Source organism: Aquarana catesbeiana, linkage group LG01 (genome assembly GCF_042186555.1).
Source record: "Aquarana catesbeiana isolate 2022-GZ linkage group LG01, ASM4218655v1, whole genome shotgun sequence".
Lineage (NCBI taxonomy): Eukaryota > Metazoa > Chordata > Amphibia > Anura > Ranidae > Aquarana > Aquarana catesbeiana.
Genome location: NC_133324.1, coordinates 191591562 through 191615901, shown reverse-complemented (window position 1 = coordinate 191615901; position 24340 = coordinate 191591562). Strand labels below are relative to the sequence as shown.

Genomic DNA, 24340 nt, shown 5'->3' with positions numbered 1-24340 from the left:
AACTAAGTTTTGGGTTATAAACAGAGTATATTACAAAAACATTGTTGACACTGGGAGGTAGCTGTCAGTACTATTGCCCTGTAAGTCAGAGTAAGGACCAATAAGGAAAAAAGATCCTGAGGTCGAGACCTTACTGAAATGTAATCACTGAGCAGGCCTTCAAAAAGTATTAAAAAAAAAGCCTTAGTCCAGTGACTATAGCTCCTGAAATATTTCCCTGTTTCCCCTATAGGGGGCTCCAATCCCCCAACTATAACAACAACTGTTCAAGTAGGAAGAGAGAGAGAAGAAAAAAAAAAGGGTGGGGGGAGGAAGGGAAAGAGCCATTAGAGCATGATACCTAGATTGGCTGGAATCAGAGGAACCATAGAAGAGGTAAAGAGAGAGAGAGGAAAGAAGAAGTGAGTCCATCCGGGGATCCTCCAGTCATTATCGGCTTCATTCTCCTAGGACCTGCAAATAATCCAACCAAGGGAACCATATTTTATCAAAGGTTGGTTACTTATCTTATAAGACACTCACTACCTTTTCATTCAACATGATCCACATAAGTTTCCGTTTCATTAAGGCAATATCTATAACAAAGCTTTTAGCTGCTAAGAACATAGTAAATTAGGGTCTGGGTATGCCGGGGAATATTTTTTAACAGGCTTATTTAATGAGGCTATACTCGCATCTTTAGTGATATTGACCATCGTGACTGAAAAAATAAGTGAGTGGACCCTTATCCAAAAGCAGCGAACGATTTGATCAGTTTCACAGCCTGGAGTAACTACCACAGCTATTTCATCTGAGGGAAATCCTGAAAACATGACCTGTTAGAGCACCTTGAGGACTGGAGTTGAGAAACACAGGCATATACTTCAAGTGTACCATAGAAGATTTGTTCAAATATGGTGCTGTTCGCAAAATAACCATTTTTCACTGGTTTGCTGCAGACCCGAGCCCATTTATAAAATGCAAGCATCTATGGGATCTGAAACAAGGTGTCATGCTTACCTCTTCGACAACATGTGAGGTAGTGAAAATCCTTTTCTTGGAGTCGATTGTGGGAAACAAAGTCTGAACCTTGAGCCTATACTGCCACTTATAGGAGTGTTGAACAAATGAGAAAATCTAGGTCAGCCGTTTGGATAACCGCTCCTTCTATAAGCATGCCTCAGTTTAGTAGGAAAGCTGTACCAAGAACATAATCACCTGTGTTTCTTCATAGACTCCAAGAGAAGGAATTTATGGTGAATACAAAAATCCTATTTTCTTTATCATCTATTAGGGAAAACAGTAAGACTTAAAGCGGGGTTCCACCCAAATTTTGAACAATATCTGTATGTATTCTCTTCCTTGCCTAGATGATGACATGCCGTTTAAAAAAATTTAAATCGCCGTTATTACCTTTTATTTTTCTATTCTTCTTTGCACTTCCTGGTTCTCCTCCTGTGGGAGTAGGCGTGTTTCTAGCCTCTCCCAGACTCCTGGGAGCTAGTCTCAGGCTTCCCAGGATGCCACTGAGCATGTGCGGGAACGAGCGGTGAATGCTGGGAGCACAGCATTCACCACATCCAGGAAATAAATGCTTGTGGGCTTCAAATGCCCACAATGAAGATGGAAACCGCCTGCAGTGAATAATATAAGTTATTTTTTCTGACGAAATCTGACACAGGCGGACATATTACACACAATATGTGAGTATGTAATGCTGAGAAGAAAAGTTTGTGAATGAACTCCAAAAAAAAAAAAAAACGATAGATAGGTGGACCCCCACTTTAAGCCTTCAGGTGTCTGAAAGCAGTCCAACTGAGTGGTAGCACCTCAAACAACTGCTTACAGTCCCAACGTGAACAACAGGAACTGGGGACTGTCTGCAACTTAAAGTGGTTGTAAAAATCATAAATGAAATATCCCTCTAAGTCTATAGTGTGTACTTGTCTCAATCCAAAGCACTAAGTGTCACTTCTCTCTGCTGTTTTATTCCTCTGCTATCTGTAGGAATCTCTCCTGACTGGTTTGGCCGGCTTCTGTCGGACGAGCATGCTGGAAAACCAGCAGCCAACCAACTCCCGATCAGCGCTCTGCTGAGAGCACTAATCAAGGTGCTCTGGTGAGGAGGGGGGGCATCGGGTTGAATGAAAAAAAACTTCATAGTTTGTACCAAGCTTAACTCTCTGCAAACACATACCAATGAGTTTATGGTGCCTTAAATAGAAGGAGTTGAGATGTTTCAACTAGAGTAGACAGTGTGCCAGGGAGAATGCAGCATCACTGGCAAGATGACCAAGCATCACTGCAGGCAGGAAGGAAGAATAAATCTCGGACCAAAGTTCTACATGGATCTTGCAGCAGGAGCAGAAGCTCTTTGCTGTCAAACAGGCAGCGGGGTGCGCATGTGTGACACTGCACCAAGCGCAATGAAGTTATGGCGAAAAACCTTTCCACAGGAAGCCGGCTGTGTCTGTATTACCTGAAGGTTTAAGACTTTCTATGTCTCTCAATGGACAAGAAAATGTCCTTTCTTGATCATACATCACGGGACATAGAGTATTCATTACATAGTGGGTTAGATAGGCACCATCGGTGATTGGACACTGGTTAACCCCAATTAAGGAGAATTCCTCCCCTATATAACCCCTCCCATATGGGGAGGACCTCAGTTTTTTCACCAGTGTCTAAGGTGGTCACGTAAAACATGTGCTGTGAAGAAAGCTCCAGTTTGGTCCCTGCGGGGGCTTAAAGGGCTATGCTGACCGGATCCATATCTCGGGCCAATATTTTGACTCCCAAGATGGTATGGTACCCGGGCCTCGTCATCCGAAGAAGCAAGGTTTTGCCTGTAAGTCTCTCTTTGGAGGACTGGGCTCTGAGAAAACCAGGCTTGGTGTACTATTAAAACAGTCGCACGAAAGTTTCTGGTAGAGTCTTTTACAGGTCCAGGTAAGAGGTTTCTCTGAGGAGGAACCCAAAAAACCCTGAAGGTTGGCACAACGCTACCCGCCGTGATGGGTGAAGGGAGAAACTGTCTGTTCTCAGCAGTTCCTGCAGCGGGGACAGGTAAGAGAAGTTAATCCTATATATATATATTTATATTACAAATGGATTTTCTTCAATGAGTAGTTACATGTCTTACCTGATTTCCACCACTAGAGGGAGTAAGGAGCAAACTTACGTGCCTTTCAGATGCACACTCAGTGAAGCTGGTGTCCAATCCGCTCACTTCCTCCACTGCAGGTGTGCAGACGCCAAGTGGCTAATTTAAAAGCCCAGAGCGTTCAGAGCTCTGTAAACCGATGGACAAAGAGTGTGGGCAGTGAGCATCCAAAAGTGGTCGGATCCAGGCTAAACCTAAGACACCTACTCGGCATCAGGTTGTGCAGTATTAATCACATATGTATATTGTGAAACTTTTAGCACAACAGTGATTGCATATGTACTAGTACCTCTGCTTTGTAGCTTGGGACTATGTCTCCTCGTAAGAGGGTCTCGGGGGGAGGTAACAAAGGCACAAGAATGTCACCGCCTGTGTCTAGGGGTCCTAAAGATGCTTGCAGATTACCATCCCCCCTGCAAGACTGGAGCCAGCCTCACAGGATGAGTCAGTGCCCCTGTCAGGTTTTGCAGCCTCTCCTAATGTTACAGCCCCAGCGTATGTCACAGAGGATTCCCTTAGGGCTACATTGGAGGGTTTTGAGGGAAGAATTATGAATTTTATTTCAGTTTCCTTAAAAGATAGCAGAAAAAGGGGTAGATCCCCTCCCTCTGCTGCACTTTCAGATGATTCTTCTGACAATGAGGAGAGATCCCTATCCAGAGATCAAGAGCAGTCTGAGAATTCAGAGGAAGAGGAGAGAGCTTCTTCCTCTCAGGCACTCAAGAAGCAGGTCCAGTATTATACTGAACTAGTGCGTTTCACATTTAAAATGCCCTCTGCTGAGGCCGCTACATCCTCTGTTTCTTCCCTGGGGGACAGAAGGATCCCACAGACTGCCTTTTCCTTTCCAATTCATCCTTTAATGGATAAATTGTTGTATGAGGACTGGGGACATCCCCATAAACTGTTTACTCCTCCTAAAAGGTTTTCTATGCTTTATCCTCTGGAGGAAAGCTTCACCAAGAAGTGGGAGGTCTCATCCGTGGATGCGGCTGTCTCTTGTGTGAATAAAAACCTGTCCTGTCCCTTGGACAATGCTCAGGTGTTTAAAGATCCAACTGATAAAAAGCTGGAAACTTTATTAAAAGCCTCCTTCTCCATGGTTGGCGCTGTAGTCCAACCTAGTCGCAACTGTGGGTTTGTGTCAATTCCTCAAGGAACAGGTTAAGCAGACACTTGGCCTCCTTCCCAGTTAGGAAGTGGAGAACTATGCAGACCTTCCACAGGTGCTGTGTTTTATGATTGATGCCATTCTGGATTCTGCCCAGCAAGCATCTCGCTTGTCTCTCCTGTTGGTACACATGCGCAGGTCCCTTTGGCTTAAAAGTTGGGCAGCAGAGCTTTCATGCAAAAGATATTTAGCTGGCTTCCCATTCAAAGGGGAACGCATATTTGGGGATGACCTAGATAATTTTATCCAAAAAAATTACAGGTGGTAAATCTACACTCCTACCAGTTAAGAGGAGTAAATGTCCACCATTCAAACGGTCTCTTTCCCCTTCCTCTGGAACATCAGGCTCTAAGCAGTGGCGACGGCCTTCCCAATCTACTTTCAGAGGAAAGGCCCAGGGTCACACCCAAGGGCAGAAAAAGGCTTGGGGACGAAAGCCTGCCAAGCAGAGCCCCAAAACATCCCTGTGAAGGGGCGCCCCCACTCGGCCAAGTGGGGGGAAGGCTCCTACAGTTTTCAGGAGCCTGGCAGGAAGAGGTTCAAGACAAGTGGGTGGTGTCTTCAGTATCTCTAGGTTACAAAATAGAGTTCCTAGAGCTTCCACCAGTTCGTTTCCTAAGGTCAAGAGTTCCCAAAGATCCAGTAAAGCGAGAACCGCTACTACTGGCCTTAGATCGCTTACTATCCCAGGGAGTGATAGTAGAAATGAACCCAAAAGATCAGGGTTCAGGGTTCTACTCGAATCTCTTCACCGTTCCAAAGCCAAATGGAGATGTCAGACCCATCCTAGATCTAAAGGATCTGAATCAATTTCTACACATTCGATCCTTCCGAATGCAGTCAATTCATTCGCTGCTCTCCACCCTGCAGGGGGGGGGAGAATTTATGGCATCAATAGATATCAAGGATGCATATCTTCATGTGACGATTTTTCCCGCTCACCAAAGATATCTAAGGTTCGCGGTAGACCAGCGCCATTTCCAGTTTGTGGCCGTTCCTTTCGGTCTCGCTACAGCTCCTTGAATTTTTACAAAAATTCTAGACCCTCTCTTAGCAAATCTAAGAGCTCAGGGCATAACTGTGGTAGCTTATCTAGACGATTTGCTACTCATAGAGCAATCGGTGGCACACCTGAACTGCGCTGTCTTCAAGACAGTAAGACATTTGGAAAGACTAGGCTGGATAATCAACCTAGAAAAGTCTTCTTTACAAACTTCAACAAGGTTGGAGTATCTAGGCATGATCATAGACACCACTCAAGGTAGGGTGTTTTTACCAGAGCCAAAGGTCAAGGCCATAAGAGCTCTAGTCCGCTTAGTATTAAGCAAAAAGAGTCAATCCATTGGGCTATGTATGAGACTGTTAGGAAAGATGGTTGCCACTTTCGAGGCTGTTCCATTTGCCCAGTTTCACTCAAGGCCCCTGCAGAGAAGCATTCTAGCAGCCTGGAACAAAAAGACTCATGCCTTGGATCTTCCGATGTGCCTATCCCCAAGGATACGCAAAAGCCTCAATTGGTGGTTACGAACCAAAAATCTTTTGAAAGGCAAAGCCTTTCTTCCACTACAATGGAAGATTGTAACCACAGATGCCAGTCTGACAGGCTGGGGAGCAGTTCTGGAAGAAACATGCACGCAGGGAAGATGGTCTGCAACCGAGAGACGCTTGCCCATCAATATTCTAGAAATTTGGGCAATTTACTTGGCCCTCATGGACTGGTCTTACAGGCTACAGGGTCATCCTATTCGGATACAATCCGACAATGCCACGACTGTGGCTTACATCAATCACTAAGGGGGCACCAGAAGTCTGGATGCCCAAAGGGAGGTGAATCGTATTCTTGCATGGGCAGAAAGCCATGTTCCCTGCCTGTCTGTGGTATTCATCCCAGGAGTGGAAAATTGGCAAGCGGATTTCTTAAGCCGCCGGCAATTATGCCCAGGAGAATGTTCCCTACACCCCAACATATTCCAAACCATATGTCAAAGGCGGGGAACACCAGATGTGGATCTATTCGCGTCCAGATTCAACAGGAAGCTGGACAAATTTGTGTCCAGAACAAGGGATGTACTTGCTCAGGGGTCAGATGCTCTGACAATTCCATGGGATCAGTACAATCTAATGTATGCTTTCCCTCCGAACTCACTTCTTCCGCGGTTCCTGGGAAGGGTCAAAAGGGAAGCAAAGTCTGTCCTTTTAGTAGCCCCGGCTTGGCCCAGACAACCTTGGTATGCAGAGATCATAAAGATGGCAGTGGGCAGGCCTTGGGTCCTCCCATTCCGGCCAGATCTGCTCACACAGGGTCCAATTTGCCACCCTGCTTTACGAAGTCTAAATCTGACAGCTTGGCTGCTGAAACCCACATTTTAAAGACCGTGGGCTCTCTGAGTCAATCCTTTCCACTCTGGTCAATGCCAGAAAGCCGGCCTCCAGGCTTATTTACTACAAAATCTGGAAGGCATGTTTCCTGGTTTGAATCCAGGGGATGGCATCCTAGAAGGTATATGATTAGCAGAATCTTGACCTTTCTTCAGTCAGGCCTAGAAATGAGATTGGCTTTGAGCACTAACAAAGTCCAAATTTCGGCTTTGTCTATTTTTTCAGAAGGCAATTGCTTCACATTCCCTGGTCCGGGCCTTTATTTAGGGGGCACTGCGGTTGAATCCGCCAGTCAAACCTCCAGTATGCCCATGGGATTTGAATTTGGTGTTGTCGGCTTTACATGGACAACCCTTTAAGCCACTGCACCTGGCTCCTTTAGTGCTTTTGACTAAAAAATTAGTCTTCTTGATAGCCATATCCTCTGCTAGGAGAATATCGGAATTGGCAGCTTTTCCTTGTACAGAGCCATATTTAATTATTCACAAGGACAGGATTGTTATGCGTCCTAATCGTTCCTTCTTACCTAAGGTGGTTTCAGGATTCCATTTGAATCAAGATGTAATCCTACCATCCTTTTTTTCCAGATCCGTAGTCCGCGGAGGAAGAATCTTTGCACACTCTTGATGTGGTTAGAGCAGTCAGTGTCTATCTGCAGGCAACCGCTCAGATACGGAAAACTGATTGTTTATTCTGCCAGATGGCCATAAGAAAGGCCAAGCAGCGTCGAAATCCACTCTTTCTAGATGGATTAGACAGGTTATTTTTCAGGCTTATGATATAAAGAGGAAGACTCCTCCTTTTCATGTGAAAGCACACTCAACTAGGGCTGTTAGTGCTTCTTAGGCAGTGCATCACCAGGCCTCCATGACTCAGATCTGTAAGGCTGCGACTTCAGTCCATACATTCACTAGATTCTATCAGGTGGATCTAAGAGGGCAAGAGGATACCACCTTCGGGCAGAGTGTACTGCAGGCTGCAGTTTAGTTCGTCTGGTCCGTTTGCGGTCTATATTTTCTGATCTGTCTCCCTCCCCTCAAATGAGCATTGCTTTGGGACATCCCACTATGTAATGAATACTCTGTGTCCCGTGATGTATGATCAAGAAAATAGGATTTTTAAATACAGCTTACCTGTAAAATCCTTTTCTTGAGAGTACATCACGGGACACAGAGCTCCCGCCCTTCTATGGGTTTTACGTGGTTACCTATTCCTTTGCTACAAAACTGAGGTCCTCCCCGTATGGGAGGGGTTATATAGGAATTCTCCTTAATTGAGGTTAACCAGTGTCCAATCACAGATGGTGCCTATCTAACCCATTATGTAATGAATACTCTGTGTCCCGTGATGTACTCTCAAGAAAAGGATTTTACAGGTAAGCTGTATTTAAAAAAAACTATTATTATGAAGCTATTCGAAGGTGAAATGACAAGAGTGGTAAAACCCAAGCACAGTCCAACTGACATCATAATTTGTTAAAATCACAAGTGCTTCTAATGTTTGTCTAATCTTATTATATTCCCCCACTGGTTCAAACATATTAAAAGATCAGGTCCATGCTAAAGGTGAAGTAGAAGACTTAGGCTGGGTTCACCGGTGTGTTTATGTCCACCGGTTCACCTGCAATTTAGGTGCAAAGTTTTACCTGAATTTGCACCTGAACCGTACCCAAAAACACATAAGGACCCTTTTCAAAACCGCACTGCGGCCGTCTCGCACATGTGTGAACCAGCTCCATTAAAAACCGGACACATTCACGTTATGCAAATTTGATGCATTTAAAAGCGCCTCCAATTTGCATATATGTAAATCCAGCCTAAGTGGTCTCAAATTCTATATTCAATCAATGTCAGTTTGTTGATATTACGTTTTCATTTAAATGATCTATTCAGCTATAAAAGAATCAGTTATAAGTCAGAATTTCTATCACATTATAAATAATGACCAAACAAATTAGAATCATAATTTATTGCAATTATAAACAAGTGATGGAGTGCAATATGTACAAAATAGTGGAACAGGGATAGACCAATGCAGCAGTAACTTGCACTAAACTAAAAACACATGGCTACCTGAGTCAAAGGAAGCAGCTCAGAACTGCCTGACATCTCATCCAAAGGCTCAGTGCTCGCCTTTGTTATCCTGCCACATTATTGCAAGGTAAAAAAGGAGAAATATGACAAGCACAGAGAATATTAGGACAGTAAAACATTTTGTATTGTTGTGCCTGTTAGAAACCAACATCAATATTAAAGGAGTGCAGTATTATTTTTTTTCTGCTATATTTAGTAGAATCAGTGTAGACACTAAGAAAAAATGCTCTATATACTATACTACTTTTTAATATTTCAAATTTCCCCTTCATTCCCAAAGCTGTATCAAGGTTGATGGGACTGTGAAAGACCTGGTGAATTACCATGGGCAAACTGAATGATGCAGCTTTGGGCTAATGGCAGCTCTGTGTAATCAGAAACTGATTCTAAAAGGATCTGTTTTTTACTAAACAGAATGGCATTCTCGCACAAGGAGTTTGCCTGGGTCTGATGGGTAATAAATGGCAAGGTCCCCACACCTTTGCATCAGACAGAACAGGGAATCGGGGGTTGGTCAGAAGGAGGCTGTGTTAAAGACCGTCCCCCCTCTTTGCTGAAATGCTAAATTACAGGTAACCTGCAAAAAAAAAAAAAAAAAAAAAAAGTCTGCTGGAAAAAACGGTTAGATAATATAACCTGCTTTTCTCTGAGAAAGATAAGGGTGGCATTATCCTTCTGGCGAGACCATTGGGAATGTTAGCTTAGACTTAAGGGAGTAGGTGATCCAGCATCATCTCAATAGACCTGGGCTACTCAGGATGATGACCTCAACCCCTAGAGTACGAAGGGCTGTGGAAGTATATTCAACTTTTTTACCCAGCTTTTTTTTCTTTTTTTTTGCAGTTTATTGCAGCAAAAGGGAGGGTGCGCCTGCCTTAAAAAGGTGAACCCAGCTTAGAATACAAGGCTCACTTTAAAGTAATGTAATCTCCACAGGCATTTTACTGGCCTAATTCTGATTATCCTTCTGATGCCCCTAGGGTCTACTGTAAGCAGTGACATTAGTGCTGTGAAATTCCTCCATTCTTCCTTTATCATTTTGACATAGTCTCAGTATAATAATGTAGGAATTAGTCTATAAGGCTAGAGCCAAAATTAACTAACATTGTTGACTTAGCTATTTTTTTTAATTATTATTATTTTGAACATGCAGTATTAGTGCTGTATCAGGGTATGGTTTATTAAAAACAAAAACCATTAAAAAAAAGAAAAAAGAAAAAAAAAGAAAGACTCCTTCAGCCACAAAGTTTGTGGTTAAATGTCTGCCAGATTTTTAACGATGTCTACATTGGAGAGATTTCTCCTTACTTCTAGTCTCAGTGTCACCCTGTCATACCTCGATACACATCACCAAAAAAGAAAATAACAGGAAACCTATCCAATAAGGACACAGACAGAAATCCTTACTACCTATTTCTTATCTAAAAATAAAAGTCCTGACTAGAAATGGGCTACAAATATTTAACTCCATTTGAAACAACAGTTTATTATATCTAATGTAACGAACTTTGGAAACACTTAAATGCACATCATCTTTAAATGGAACAACTCAGACTTATTTTTATTTGAAAATGTATCTACAAGGCCAGAAGTAGAAAAATGATTTGTATATTGTTCCGGAATAGAAAACAGCATCACAAACAATTAATCGTTATTTTTTCTGCTGATTTACATATCACGCTCCAATAAAACTACTGTTTCCCATTTAGTATGCTTAGGCCTTATACACATGGGCTTCATTGTATAAGAGTAGTCCGCACAGCAAGCTTTCACAAAGTACTTGGCAAGCTTTTAGCAAATGTCGAGCAGCTTTGATAACGTTTTTAAAGCAAACTTCAATTCCAGTATGGCATGCTATATAGATCTTAACAGCAGTGCTTAGGGTCACTTTAAACAAGCTGTCAGCAGGCCTCAGCAACCCTTTAACAAGCTTCGATGAGTACTGACGCTTACTGAAGTCTGCTAAAAGCTTGTTTAAATTGAAAGTCTGCACTGCTATCAAGATATGTGTTGTATGCTACAACAAGGCTGCTTGAATCTGCCTGAAAGCTATAAGTGTTTAGTAAAAGCTTGCTGTACACACTGCTCTTATACAAGCTAAAGCCTGTATGTACAGGGCTTTAAAAGAAACCCGCTAGGAAAGAAATAGGAGAGCAGCCATAGCTGACTTGCTTCTTGATCTGGCTCCACTATCACAAACATAAAACCAGTATGCAATTTAGGAATTCAGACTTTTCAGACTTAAATTGCTATTTGTTTATTTCAGGTCAGCGACTCACTAAAAGTGAAGCCGCAACAATGAGCACAGTTCTGACATTCTTTGAAGGTGTACTCAAATAAGAATTGAAAATAAAAACCAAATCCTAAAAGTCATACACAGCCTATGTGCTTAGTGCTTCAGTTTTTTATCCAGGCATTACTGCATTACACTAGTCTACCACAATAATTGTAGTTGTTAATCTGAGAACCTGTAATGCAGAAGAATTGACCCCAAACTCCAACTGTAGGCTCCTTGCTAATCTCACAGAAATCCTGTTGTAAAACACTGCACTTAAAAACAATCAGATTCAAACCTACTTACTCTTACTAACCCTTTAATGTGCTCTGTGGATTCTGACAGCAGTTGACTACACAGAATTGAGATGAAGTAAGTTTAGTGTGGTTGCAGTGCTTTCTGGACAGACATAGCTGTTTACAAATTGCTTCTAATTGTTATCTGGTACTGTTCATTAAAGCCCAAAAGAACTTCCATTTTGAATTAACTAAATGCACACAGGTGTGCAAAGTCTTAGGTTGGCCATAGACGGAGCGAATTTCTTTCCTGCAACCACGGGTTGCAGGAAAGAAATTTGCTAGATTCTCCCATCAACACAGACCTGCAGAGCCGTTGTTTTCTCCCGGCAGGGGAAGTCATTCCGACTTGGAGAACACAGCGATTACTGCTAGCGGCTAGAGCAGCTCCTAGCAATAAATCACATGTAAAATCTGGCAGGCTGGTTGTACCCAAGTTGATCTATCAATCAGCTTGGGTACATCCAGCCTGCCCATACATGGTTCGAATCTCACGAAATTCAAACCATCTAAGGCCGACTTTACAGTTTGTTTTATTTATAAAGCAGCCACACATCTGAGAAGGTGTTTGTCCCCTGCCTGCATGTGTAGGGAAGGACCCTTTCTATGGTCGAAGCAGTGGTCTCTCCACAGAGGTCCGACTCTTGCTGACCTTTGCTGATTGCAGAACAATAGGTCTTCCTCAACAGAGCGCATGCATCAGACTCTGCAGAGGGACTACTGTTTCCACATACAGAGGGCAAGGGTCCTTCTCTACAGCATGCTGGCAGAGGCCAGTCTTGTCTACTCAGGTTATGGCTGTACTCTAAAGAAAATTGTTGTAAGATTTTGAACACCTTTTGTTTTGATCCACCTGGAATATATATATATTTTTTAAACAATAGTGTTTATTCAGATTTTGGATTTACAGAAAATAAAAATAAGTAACCATGACCATTATTTAGCATACTATTACAGATATCGTTGACTGTGGTAAGTAGTAAGGATTGTAAACAAAAAGAGAAAGGGAAGAAAAAGGAGGGGGGGAGGGGGGGAACAAAATTACATGGGAGAATAACCGCTCTCAGGGTAGTACTTTAGCTTACAGTTACCTCGTCCCGGCCTGTTTCATGGAATTCATACCTCATGCAGATGGCACTGTATTCCTCCACCCGCCACCCCCCTGGGAGCTTGCTGTGACTAGGCGAGGGTACAGTCCCCTCAATTCACACCTGGAATATATTTAGCCAATTTAAACTTAAAATTCCATTGGGCTTTAAAATTAAAGTGGTTATAAACCAACGAGATAAAAAATTAACAAAGCATATCCCTCTATAATATATACTTGCCTTGATCCAAAGCACCTAGTGCGATTTCTAGCTTTTTCTCCTTTATCTGCATGAGTGACTTCTGATCAATTATTCCAACACCAGACAATGCCGTGAGATGGCCCGCCCCTCCTCCTGAACACAGCAAGTGGCTGACAGCCCCAGTTGTGCATGTTTCACTAGGAGACTGTGTATAGAGGGGGGGGGGGGGTGTCCATTCCCTCCATTCAGGTCTCAGATCACACTCAACTCTTCTCTCTGTGCAGTGTATGACATCAGATCTCCACCCCTGTCTTCTGGAGCTTATGAAGGAGGATTTGTTTCATCTCTGTGCATCACCTAAGGCTAGTCACTTCAGTGGTTATATGTAAGGGCTTACAACCACTTTAAACCAAGCAGTGCCAGCTCCCAGATTCCTGCCATCACAACTTCACCTTTAAAGCTAATCTACACAGCTTCTTTTAAGTCACTGTACATTTGATATCAAAACTAAAATAAAATCATGGAATAGTCAAGATTGCGGAATATGGAAAAAATTAAGCTCAGTGATCACTGTATTAGAGAAGCTACAATTAACAGTTCTGCTAAGCACTACATTTTACACATTTCATCCAAAATGACCCAGTACATCTTTTTGTCAAAAAGAATTCCTGTAAATGTTCTCCCTATACCTACAATAATTTGTCAAATGAAGGGGAAAAAACTAAAAGCATTCTCAAAATGATAAATGGTGTGAGAGTGAACAGACATAACATTGCTCCCACTGATCAATTATCCAGTTCATGGTATAGCTAGTAGTAGTTAGTAACATCCAACTGGACTTGGTCTGTGATATAAAGGTGTTTTATATCTTACCTAATTCACTTCCTCAGTGCAAATGAATGTCATACACCAGCACTTATATTCACAGACAGCTCAATTCAATAACCATGGATTGTGTTAAGGCAGATGTTAATTGTCCAACAAGATGATGGAAGGTTTGGTAAGCTGTGGAACCACCCTGTTCTAGTTTATAATCTCATCCATTGTTGTAAAATCACCATGGTAGAGATGTTAAAATGGCACACACATGTCTCTACTCCAGCGATTTGCCAATTTACACATGAATTAAAAAAATTGTACACTTATGCAGACTTACCCACCAAGGGTGGGATTATGTAACTAGAACAAGGTGGTTCTACAACATTCACAACTCCTAAACAGTTCTTGGAAATTGAATATCTTCTTTTTATTGAATTGGCAATTGGATAAGGATGTCTGTGCTACCTATGTGGGTAAACAAACTGGAGTATGTTTTTTAAAGTGGCCTGAATACGTTACGAAACATCTTCAACATTACAGAACAGGTCCAGTTGCATGTGACTGGATACTACTAGTTAAACTGTTGATGGGTTTTCCCATTGAAGTGACTAAGTTTAGGCCACGCATGCACAGAAGATAATGTGGAGGATTGGAAGCATTAAGAAGATTTGATGTGCAGTGCCATGGAGATGTCCTCAAGATTCTAGGCGATTATTCTCTAGATGATTATCTGAATCTAAGCAGTGCTAGCAAGTTCAAACAAAATTAACATATATTCAGAGATTTTATCAGCTACAGAAAAGGTTTACTTAATCTGGAGTTCTTCGTGCACAAATTAAGTATTGTACAATAATTACTAAAGCTCCAGACTACTGTGATACCTATACCATAAGGATCCATGTTGTGGAATTACAGATTTTTCAGCTTATGGAAAGCATTAATAAAAATTAATCATTTACATTTCTTTTGCATCCATTGCCCAAAGTAGGCAGTTTCAGTGCCTGCAAACTTAAGACTATGTCTGGGTTAAATAAGTTATGCACAGCACAAAAGGCAGTTTTGAATATTTCATATTTCACTTAAACCACTCTCCCATGTAGGCAGTTTTAGTGTCTACAAATTTAGGGTTAGGTCTGGGACCGTGCTTTATGCAAAGTACAAAAGGGCAGTTTTCAATATTTCATATATAACTTACCAATATGAGATCCCTCAACACTCTAAAAGACCAGTGTCTTGATGGATTGCATTCTAAAACAGCATGTATTTCATGCTACGCTTTACTGTGTTAGCAAATGAGAAGCCCTATGGTCTTGCTGCAAGCTTCAAATTATTGTGGAAAAAAAACTACAAAAGAGAAACAAAGTAAAACAATGGCAAAAAAGTAATATAGAAACACTTATAACAACACATTTAATGAGAGAATTAGCAATTAGTGACACTTTACAGTGCTGGCACACTCCTTTCGCTTGGTAAAACTTAGCCTCCAGGGCAACAACACTTCATCAGATTTGCTCCCAAGCATGCCAAATACACCGATTACTCCAATGCAAGTGCCTCTCAGCACAGAACTGAAGACCTTGCATTGCGGTTTGCAGAGAAAAACCATACTGAAAGCAAACCTGTAGGAAGAAGTAAAACCAGATAAAACTGATACGTACCCCTTTGTGAAATAATCTACTGCTGAAATCCTGCCCACGGAGTAGGCATGTCAACAGCTACAGTCACATTAAGGCCTGTGTAAATTGTTATGGTCTGAGCAATCTTTTGTTTACAGCTGCAGGTTAAAGCGGCTAGGTGCAGCCGCCGGCCCCGTTCACTATAATGACAGGTTGCCGACGGCTGCAGCTATTCACAGCTCTCTGCACAGCCGGCAGTCGCCTCAGTTAATCGCTGGCTGTGCGAATACAGCTGCGAATAGCCTATCATAGTGAATAGACCTGTCATTATAGTGAATAGGGCCAGAGGCTGCACCTAGCCGCTCTCATCCAGAGCTGTAAACACAAGATTTTTGTTGCTACAATTTACGCCAGCCTTAATCACGGCTGTGAATGTAGCCTTACCATCCCAAAACTGCTATGCCTAAGCTTCCTATCAGAAATCCCAGGCAATGTCATGTGGAAGGCTTGTTTAAATACAAACTACCAAAATGTGCATATTTGATTAACATTTTGATTATCAACTTTGCCTGCTTTCCCTTTTACTGAATACCCAGAGATCAAGCCCACTGCTGACAAATTTGCCTGTTTCCAGCTCTTTACTGGAACAAACTAATAGCCAATTAGAATCTGGGGGTGATCTCACAATACTTGCCCTGGCTTTTTAGCTTCTCGGGCATCACTGAGAAGGGGAATGGGTGGTTAGAAATAAAAAAGCGACAGCATAAACAGAATCCCTGTCTGTATATTCTCAACCAAAGTTAACTGCCATTTCCACTCTCTGGACTGGCTGTGAATTTAAAGTAGATTGACAGCGCTGCTACAGTGGGGCTGTTTTCCTTCTGTGGCATGAAGTGCCCTAGGCAATTTTTTCATCTGCCTATATGCAAGTCTGGCCCTGCACAACAGCATTTCATGAGGAAGAGAAAGGGGGAAGCATTGTAAGCCAAACAAGCTTTACCGTATGACATAGTACACCGGACCTAGCAAATAAAGTTTGCAGATTGGAAATGACAGCATACGAATGACTACTGAAATGATGTGCCTTCATTATCCGGTTACAGGCTTCACTAAGCTGTACCAAGTTGACTGCAGTGGGGAAAAAAGTAAATGGTCAGAACTTTGCATAGTGTCTATAAAAAAAATGATGAAAAAATAGCTGAACAGAAATTAGGGCACAGAATTATTTTGGCAGATTCAGGATTCAACTGTATATTTAACCATTTGATTTTACTTGCACTTTGAAATATTTTTATATAAATATGTAATAAAGGATTAAACAATAGAAGACAGATAATTAACATGTAAAACACACGAACACTGGAAATGTGTGGCTCTTAAAACAACTGAACGCCAAGCAGCATTTAAAAGTGCCCTTTAATAGCCACCTCCTCTTTACTAAAGCTCTAATTATTGTTAGATATAGGGGCTATAACAGAAGGATATAAACCTTACTCTTCACTCCCAGAGCAGCTGTCTCTTTAATGCGCTCCTCCACCGCTGTTACTGTAATGTACGTAATTGCATCAGCGAGGGGGCGGTCACACAACTGTTGAAGAAAAGTGGCTTGGTGGGACTGATGGTATAGCATGGAGCATTATTTGAGTACTACTATAGAAAGGGGGAACTACCAAAAAGCCTTTTTTACAAGCCGACAACTTTAGCTTCAAAAATTGATGTTTTTTTTTTTTTGAAAACTGATAATCCCGAATTAAAAGGAAAAAACAAAACCAAAAAAACAAAAACACAAAAGTTCAAGTGCATGTCTCTACATGCAGCATTTTCTGTCTGTTGTGGGTTAGGAGCATGCATGTGAACTTATAGACCACAGTTTGGGTCCCAACATTCAATTCAATGTTCTACAATTAATCTGTCAAATGTATGACAAGTGACTGTATATATATTATATCTCTTAGGCATTTGCTTTGGGTTCTGTTGAAATCAATCTTATGCGCTGACCCCACGGAAATGAAACCAAATGCAACTTAAAAAATGCACTGTAAAGCAAAACAATGAAACACTTAATTTCAATGTGTTTGATAACAATAAAAACAAAACTGGAATTATTTTTTAAAGCTTTTCAGCGCAGGCAGATGATTCAAAAATGTATAAATCACAAAATTTGCTCTAAATTTTACCACTAATTCTTCATGTTTTCTTATTAATTGAAAAATAGTAGTGTGCTCAATTGTGTATTATAACATTTGTACATGAGAAACACATGCATGTCTTAAAAAAAAAAAAAAAAAAAAAAGACAGGTACTGACAAGTTTTACCCTGCACGTTTTACAATTTAAAACATTTTTTTTTTACAATGTACCTCACTTTAGAGGTAAATCCAGCTGCTGCTGTACTGTATGTTCCAGTTTGTTTAGCTAAATCTTCAACAGCTAGAGATTCCTGGTATACGTATGCTTTAAAGGCTCCCATGTTTAGATACAAACAAAATTTAATAAAAATAAACGGAAGGAATCAAGGTACAACAGATTTCTGAAAAATATAGCTTGTATAGTAGTGTGTAATTTTACAATTTATAGCTAATTGATTTAGACTGATCATGCATTTTCAGGTGACCAGAACCAAAAGTCCCTGTTATTTTAAATGAAAAACAATATGGTTTAGAATGAACGTAACGAAAGTAAAAAAAAAAAAAATTATTGAACATTAAAACAGTGCAATTTGCTTTACAAAACTGACTGAGTGTATTTCATACAGGACAGCTGTCGAGTACTAGAATGGCCAAAATTCTCAAAATTTTCCATTCCAAAAGTCGCTGTATTTCTCATCTTGACCAGCTGAGAGTACCTAATTTGCCCATCTTGATCCAGGATACTCTTTTTGAGTGCTATTCTTATGATTCCAGCCTTTCAGATCAACACAGGGAGGTTGTAAACATTTCAGTGCAGTTAACGGAACTGATTAACAGCATTCACAGTACATCACGACTTTAAAACCTGTCAATGAAATGTAAAAAAATTAGTTAATCAATGAATACAACAGTGCCTTACATTTCTATCACAACTATGGTTCCTCAGTTAGCTACAGTACATTCAGGGTTTCTATAGTCTAACGGCTTACTGCAATTTGTTCCTACTCTGACAACTTTGAAGTGCATTACACAAACAGCAATATCTTTTTGTTTATACTTCACAATATCTAAAGTAGGACACATACAGGGGGCACTCACAACCAGCAGTGGCATGACCAGGACTTGTGTCCTTAACCACTTCAGCCCCGGAAGATTTGCCCCCTTAACCGGTTCCCGACATACGGCGGCAGAATGGCACAGGTGGGCAAATGGGCGTACCTGTACCGCGGCAGGGGGGTTCGTTGGGGGAGCGATCAGTCCCCAGGGCCAGACCAATGATTTATGGTCTGGACCTGGTGATAGCTCCTAACGAATGAAAACCTTCCCCTGCCTGTGTAATTGTAAACACAGACAGAAGGAAGTGATGTCATCTCTCCTCGTGGGGTCTTTTCGATTCCAGTGAGAGAGAGGACATCTAACCATGAGTTGCACCAACACTACACTAACACCAGTACACATAGGTATACTTGCCCCCCACCTCCCCATCACCCCCCAGTTAACCCTTTCACTCCCTGTCACTGTGTCACCAATTGCAGTTTGCAGATTTTTCACTGATCACTGCATTGGTGTCATTTGTGACTGAAATAAGTGTTAGGGCAGTTAGTATTAGCCCGTTAGGCCTAGGTTACCCCCCTAATAAAGGTTTAACCACTTGATCACCCCCCCAGTTAACCCTTTCACCCCCTGTCAGTGTCACTAATCGATCGCTGTATTTGTGTCACTGGTGACGCTAGTTAGTTTCACTGTCAGGTTTTTATAGTGTCAGGTACTCCCATATATACAACCTAATAGTTTTTAACTCCCTGGTTAACCCTTTCACCCCCTGTGGCCAGTGTCATTAATCGATTGCCGTATTTGTGTCACTGGTGACGCTAGTTAGTTTCACCGGCAGGTTTTTATAGCCTCAGGTACCCCCATATATTACCTAATAAAGGTTTTAACCCCCTGATTGCCCCCTTAGTTAACCCTTTCACCCCATCACCAGTGATCACTATTAGTGTTACGGGTGATGCTGGTTAGTTAGTTTGTTTTTTTACAGCATCAGGGCACATGCCGTATATTACCTAATAAAGGTTTAACCCCCTGATCGCTCGGCAAGCACCAGCGGCCTAGTACACCCTGGTTGTAGTCAAACCAGCACTGCAGTAACACGTATAACAAGTGGTGACGTGGCGAGTCCCATAAGTGCAGTTCAAGCTGGTGCGGTGGCTAGCACAACTAGTGTCCCGCAGCCACTAAGAAGAAGAGACAGGCCCGTCGAGCCCATAGTGCCCTTCCTGCTGCATTCGCCAATCCTCATTGGGAACCCACCACTTCTGAAGCACCCGTACTTCCCCCATTCACTGGCCAACCCGGAATTCAGGTGGAAACAGTTGATTTTACGTCACTTGATTTTTAATCGCTGTTTTTCACTGAAGATCTCTATAGATCTATTGTGGACCAAAGCAATTTGTATGCTGGTCAATTCATCGCTGCTAATCCCCATTTGACCCTTGCCAGAGATTGGAAACCAATTACGGTGTCCGAATTTAAGACCTTTCTGGGCCTATCCCTCCTCATGGGCATAACCAAAAAGAGTGAGTCGCGGTCATATTGGTCCACTGACCCAATTCACCATACGTCTGTGTTCTCTGCCTCCATGACCATGGCACGATAGGAGCAGATCTTGCGGTTCATGCACTTCAACGACAATGAACTCTGTCTTCCTCGGGGTGACCCTAGATACGACCGGCTCTACAAAATTCGGCCCCTCGTAAACCGATTCAACCAACGGTTTTGCAGCCTTGTTTTCTCCCGATCAAGTGGTCTGCATTGATGAGTCCCTAATTAAGTTTTCTGGCCGCTTGTCTTTTAAACAGTATCTTCCCAGCAAGCGTGCCAGATATGGGGTCAAGATGTATAAGCCCTGTGACAGGGCCACAGGCTATACATATAGCTTTATGGTTTACGAGTGAAGAGAAAGAGTGCCTAAGAGATATAATATATATACACGTAGAGACGGAGAACTGCCCAAATTACATAGGAAGCACTGGTAAAATTGTGTGGGATTTGGTGTCACCCTTATTCAGAAAGGGGTACCACTAGTATGTGGATAACACAAGCGTGCCACTTTTTAGTCACTTGTTTGATCACCAAGTTGGCACATGTGGCACCATGCGATCTAATCGCCGGGGCTGGGGGAGAGAGCCTGCTTGAAGTGTAATAATTTGCTCGCTGTGAAGTGGAGGGATAATCTGAATGTTTTCGTTCTGTCCTCCATTCACGCAGACACAACGGTCCAAATTCATACGGCAACTGGTGTTGTGGAGAAACCCCTCTGTGTCCACGAACATAACCTTAATATGGGAGGGGTGGACCTCAACGACCAGTTGTTGGCGCCGTACCTAATTTCCCGTAAGGCCAGAAGCAGGTACAAAAAAGTGTCTGTATACTTATTTCAATTGGCTCTGCTGAATGCTTTTTTGCTATACAAAGCTTCAGGACAAACTGGATCCCTACTTAAATTCCAGGAATAGATTATCACAGCCCTTCTGTTGCCAGACAGTGCTGTGGTCCAACTTCCCAATCCAAATGCAGTAAGCCGGCTGCATGGGAGGCATTTTCCTTATGTCCTCCCTGGTACTGTCTGTAGAAAGCGCGGATATAGGCGTGACACCTGCTATTATTGTCCCTCCTGGTCTTTGCATTGGTGAATGTTTTGAACGCTACCACACACTAGTGGAGTTTTAGCGTAGGGTACAGCACTGCACAGAGTAGGACACACATTCACAGGGTCTCCAAAAATGCCATCGCATTTTGGGAGACCCGAACCTGGAACCGAACAGTTACAACCGTTACAGTCACCAAAAAAAGTGTAAGAAAAAAAAAAATTAAATTAAAAAGTAAAAAAAAAAAAAAAAGTTGTTTTATTGTTCTCTCTCTCTATTGTTCTGCACTTTTTTACTGTATTCTACAATGCAATGTTTTATTGTTACTATTTTTTATCATGTTTGCTTTTCAGGTATGTAATTCTTTTATACCTTAATGTTTACTGTGTTTTATTGTTAACCATTTTTTTGTTTTCAGGTACGCCAGTCAGCTGCAGCACGGGTTTATTTGTCTTGACAGCAACAGCGTTTGCTCCCACGAAATGTAAAGCCGTGACTCCAGCACTATCGGAGGTGATTTCACCACCACAGTTAAAAAAAAAAAAAATGGTGCATGTATGCCCATCATTAGAAGTGGGTGGATGAAGGGCGGTATTCTAACGGTGGGCATACCCACCGATCAATCTCTTTTGTTCAGCCCACAGGCATTACAATTACAATGTATGTCCAACAAGGACCAGCTGGTATGGTACGTACTGGTATGTTGCTGGACTTTGAGTGGTTATACCAGAATGATGCCTGCAGGTTTAGGTATCATCTTGGTATCATTCTTTTCGGTCAGCTTTCATGTAAAAGCAATCCTTGTGGCTAATTAGCCTCTAGACTGCTTTTACAAGCAGTGGGAGGGAACGTCCCCCCTCCATGAATGCAGGCGGTAGTTCCGCCAGCAGACCATAGAGCTGATCAGAGACCAGAATGGCTCCAATCATCTCTATGGCCTAAGGAACCAGAAGCTACTAACATTTCATGACTTAGGTTTCGCTGGATATAAACAGCACCATTGGGAAATTAGAAAAGAATTTTATCACACCGATCTTGGTGTGGTCAGATGCTTTGAGGGTAGAGGAGAGATCTAGGGTCTAATAGGCCCCAATTTTTTCAAAAAAAGAGTACCTGTCACTACCTATTGCTATCATAGGGGATATTTACATTCCCTGAGAGAACAATAAAAAATGATTAAAAAAAATAAAAAATTAAAAGAACAGTTTAAAAATATAAATTTAATAAATATAATTAAAAAGCAAAATAAATAATAAAAAAAAAAGCACCCCTGTCCCCCCGTGCTTACGCACAAAGGCGACGCAAGCGTCGTTCTGGTGTCATATGTAAACAGAAACTGCATGTGAGGTATCACTGCAAAAGTCAAATTGAGAGCAGTAATTTTAGCAGTAGACCTCCTCTGTAAATCCAAAATGGTAACCTGTAAAGGCTTTTAAAAATGTATGTAGTTTGTCGCTGCTGCACGTTTGTGCGCAATTTTTGAAGCATGTCGTGTTTGGTATCCATGTACCGTATATACTTGAGTATAGGTCGATCTGAATATAAGCCAAGGCCCCTAATTTACCACAAAAGAACGGGAAACCTTATTGAACCGAGTATAAGCCGAGGACTGCGAAATGCAGCAGCTAGTGCAAGTGGAAAAAGAGGGTCAACAATGCCCATCTGCAGCTGCATGCCTCACTGTGTCCTGTGCAGCCTACCTGTGTCCTGTGCATGTGTCCCTGTGTCCTGTGCAGCCTACCTGTGTCCTGTGCATGTGTCCCTGTGTCCTGTGCAGCCTACCTGTGTCCTGTGTCCCTGTGTCCTGTGCAGCCTACCTGTGTCCTGTGCATGTGTCCCTGTGTCCTGTGCAGCCTACCTGTGTCCTGTGCATGTGTCCCTGTGTCCTGTGCAGCCTACCTGTGTCCTGTGCATGTGTCCCTGTGCAGCCTACCTGTGTCGCTTACCTGTGTCCTGTGCATGTGTCCCTGTGTATTGTGCAGCCTACCTGTGGCGACCGGCATCCACCGATCAGCGTGTCATAACAACATTCGGCGGCCATTCCAGTGTTCAAAAGCCACGTCGCCTCCTCGTTTGTGATAGGCAGAACACTCAATTTCCCAGCAGTCAGTGTCCTATCACGGACATCCGCTCATCCTCATACCACGGACGAGGATGTCCGTGATAGGCTGAACACTGACTGCTGGGAAATTGAGTGTTCTGCCTATCACAGATGAGGAGGAGGAGGCGCGGCTTTTGAATAGTGGAATGGCCGCTGTCTGTCTGCATGACACGCTGAACATGTAGGCAGATGGCGATGACTGGAGAATAAGCCAAGGGGGGCACTTTCAGCCTAAAAAAAGGGCTGAAAATCTCGGCTTATACTCGAGTATATATGGTACTAGGCTTAAGATCATCCTTTTTATTTCATCAAATATTTGGGCAATATTATGTGTTTTAGTGCATTAAAATTTTAAAAAGTGTGTTTTTTCCCAAAAAATTGCATTCTAAAAATTGCTGTGCAAATACTGTGTTAAAAAAAAATGCAACACCCACCATTTTAATCTGTAGGACCTTTGCTTTAAAAAAAATATATAATGTTTGGGGGTTCAAAGTAATTTTCTTGCAAAAAAAAAAATATTTTTTTCATGTAAACAAAAACTGTCAGAAAGGGCTTTGTCTTCAAGTGGTTAGAAGAGTGGGTGATGTGTGACAAAAGCTTCTAAATGTTGTGCATAAAATGCCAGGACAGTTCAACCCCCCCCTCCCCCTCCGCAAAATGTCCCCTTTTTGGAAAGTAGACACCCCAAGCTATTTGCTGATAGGCATGTTGAGTCCATGGAATATTTTATATTTTGCCACAAGTTTCGGAAAAAAAATTGATATATTGTTCAAACATGGCATGGTTATATGTGGAATTACACCCCAAAATACATTCTGCTGCTTCTCCTGAGAACGGGGATACCTCATGTGTGAGACTTTTTGGGAACCTAGCTGCGTACAGGACCCCGAAAACCAATCACCGCCTTCAGGATTTCTAAGGGTGTAAATTTTTGATTTTACTCCTCACTACCTATCACAGTTTTGAAGGCCATAAAATGCCAAGATAGCACAACCCCCCCCCCCAAATTACCCCATTTTGGAAAGTAGACACCCCAAGATATTTGATGAGAGGCATGTTGAGTCCATAAAATATATTATATTTTACCACAAGTTGCAGGAAAATGACACATTTTTTTTTTTGTTTGCACAAAATTGTCACTAAATGATCTATTGCTCAAACATGGCATGGTTATATGTGAAATTACACCCCAAAATACATTCTGCTGCTTCTCCTGTGTACGGGGATAACATGTGTGAGGCTTTTTGGGAGCCTAACCGCGTACAGGACTCCAAAAACCAAGCTCCGCCCTTCAGGCTTTCTAAAGGCATAAAATTGTGATTTTACTCCCCACTACCTATCACAGTTACAGAGGCCCTGAAACGTCCAGATAGCACAAACCCCC

At 42.1% G+C, this 24340-nt stretch overlaps 1 protein-coding gene across 4 annotated transcripts in view; it reads right to left on the bottom strand.

Annotated features, from left to right (window-relative positions):
- Positions 1-8645: 8645 nt before the first annotated feature.
- The window catches only part of YTHDC2 (YTH N6-methyladenosine RNA binding protein C2), a 291475-nt gene continuing 275780 nt past the window's right edge, over positions 8646-24340 (bottom strand). For all 4 annotated transcript variants that reach the window (XM_073624629.1, XM_073624631.1, XM_073624632.1 and 1 more), the window contains one exon: positions 8646-18073. The gene's annotated coding sequence lies outside the window, so the exon portion shown is untranslated. The remainder of the gene's footprint in view (positions 18074-24340) is intronic.